We start from the raw sequence: 2,788 nt of genomic DNA, 5'->3' as shown, positions 1-2,788 counted from the left end.
GTTAGGTTACAACCTTATTCTAAAATGGATTAAATAGTTTTTTTTCTCCCCCTCATCAATCTACACACAATACTCCATAATGACAAAGCAAAAACAGGTTTTCAGACATTTTTGCAAATGTTAAAAAACAAACCCGGAAATATTACATTTACATAAGTATTCAGACTGTTTACTCAGTACTTTGTTGAAACACCTTTGGCAGCGATTACAGCCCCGAGTCTTCTGGGTGTGACGCTACAAGCTTGGCACGCCTGTATTTGGGGAGTTTCTCCCATTCTTCTCTGCAGATCCTCTCAAGCTCTGTCAGGTTGGATGGGGAGCGTTGCTGCACAGCTATTTTCAGGTCTCTCCAGAGAGGTTTGATCGGGTTCAAGTCCGGGCTCTGGCTGGGCCACTGAAGGACATTCAGAGGCTTGTCCCGAAGCCACTCCTGTGTTGTCTTGGCTGTGTGCTTAGGGTCGTTGTCCTGTTGGAAGGTTTTCATCAAGGATATCTGTACTTTGTTCCGTTCATCCTTCACTCGATCTTGACTAGTTTCCCAGTCTCTGCTGCTGAAAAACTTCCCCACAGCATGATGCTGCCACCACCATGCTTCACCGTAGGGATGGTGCCATGTTGCCTCCAGATGTGAAGCTTGGCATTCAGGCCAAAGAATTCAATCTTGGTTTCATCAGACTAGAACATCTTGTTTCTCATGGTCTGAGAGTCTTTAGGTGCCTTTTGGCAAACTACAAGCTGGCTGTCATGTGCCTTACGCTGAAGTGTGGCTTCTGCCTGGCAACCCTACCATAAAGGCCTGGTTTGTGGAGTACCTCAGAGATGGTTGTCCTTCTGGAAGGTTCTCCCATCTAAACAGAGGAACTTTGGAGCTCTGTCAGAGTAACCATCGGGTTTTTGGTTACCTCCCTGACCAAGGCCCTTCTCCCTCAATTACTCAATTTGGCCAGCTCTAGGGAGAGTCTTGGTGGTTCCAAACTTCTTCCATTTAAGAATTATGGAGGCCACTGTGTTCTTGGGGACCTTCAATGCTGCAGACATTTTTTGGTACCCTTCCCCAGATCTGTGCCTAGACACAATCCTATTTTGGAGCTCTATGGACAATTCTTTCGACCTCATGGCTTAGTTTTTGCTCTGACATGCACTGTCAAAGTTGGGACCTTGTATAGAAAGGTATGTACCTTTCCAAATCATGTCCAATCAATTGACATTACCACAGATAGACTCCAATCAAGTTGTGAAATCATATCAAGGATGATCAATGGAAACAGGAAGTCCCAGACCCAATATGTAATCGAGTGCCATTTTGTCTCTGGTCGCTACTGCCATCAAATTCTGCACATCGAGTGACAACTGAGTAAAACCCTGTTTTATCAAATTAGTAAGGGCCTGCATGGAGTATGTCAAATTGTTAATCCCCTTACCCTTTACTACAACTCCTGCACCTGTAAAGATTACTAGGGCTGTCATCTCTACCTGAGACAGCACATGTCCATAAGCCTCATTATTTTGAGCCACTGCTCTTTTCTCTCTGCCATATGATCTAAAACTATTTTGCAAAGAACTGTTCGGTAGCTCAGAAGCAGGTAATCTAGCTGCTGTCAGTTCAGTTTTCCCCAGATAACAACACCCTTTCCATCCCATGAGGAGGGAAATGAAGCCCTTTCCCCCACAGCTCCAGAGATGATCCCGAGGTGTCCTCATGCCTTTGCCTATGTTTGACATATTTACCCTAGTTATCAATTGTTGCCCATCCAGTACATTAAAACTACTGGTATCCGTTTTTAGGCCTGTGTAAAACAGGCAATTAGTGGTGTTTCCTACATCCACATTCCCTGAGTCGCAGATACAAGCTGGGGAAGTTATTGTGGGTTTTAATCCTGTCAACACATCATCTCCTTTATCATTTAGGGGCTTTACACTACCAGTCAGATACTCTCTCCATTGTACTTTTGGAGGTCCAATGCATTTAATCAGCTGGAAATGTTACCTGGTTGTACGCTAGCAACCTTATTCCACCTTGGCCATTTAGTCTCAATGGCCCACCCTCCTTAAATTCTTTAGCTGCATCTGAACTATTACCTATTGTATTATTGGATAATCCACATTCCCATGCTGCTTCCTTCCCCCCAGTGACCAACATCAGAATAGTATAGTTTCTTTGTCAAACCTTGGTATTGTTCCTTTGCCAATTGGTACTTTACTTTTTTTTTTTATTTCACCTTTATTTAACCAGGTAGGCCAGTTGAGAACAAGTTCTCATTTACAACTGCGACCTGGCCAAGATAAAGCAAAGCAGTGCGACACAAACAACAACACAGAGTTACACATGGAATAAACAAGCATACAGTCAATAATACAATAGAAAGAATAAAAGTATATATACAGTGTGTGCAAATGACGTGAGGAGGTAAAGCAATAAATAGGCCATAGTAGCGAAGTAATTACAATTTAGCAAATTAACACTGGAGTGATAGATGAGCAGATGATGATGTGCAAGTAGTGATACTGGTGTGCAAAAGAGCAGAAAATAAAATAAAAACAATATGGGGATGAGGTAGGTAGATTGGGTGGGCTATTTACAGATGGGCTGTGTACAGCTACAGCGATCAGTTAGCTGCTCAGATAGCTGATTTTTAAAGTTAGTGAGGGAAATGTAAGTCTCCAGCTTCAGCGATTTTTGCAATTTGTTCCAGTCACTGGCAGCAGAGAACTGGAAGGAAAGGCGGCCAAAAGAGGTGCTGGCTTTGGGGATGACCAGTGAGATATACCTGCTGCAGTGCGTGCTACG

This window comes from Salmo salar, chromosome ssa25 (assembly GCF_905237065.1).
Source record: "Salmo salar chromosome ssa25, Ssal_v3.1, whole genome shotgun sequence".
In the NCBI taxonomy this organism is placed as follows: domain Eukaryota; kingdom Metazoa; phylum Chordata; class Actinopteri; order Salmoniformes; family Salmonidae; genus Salmo; species Salmo salar.
Note: the sequence above shows the minus strand (reverse complement) of the source record.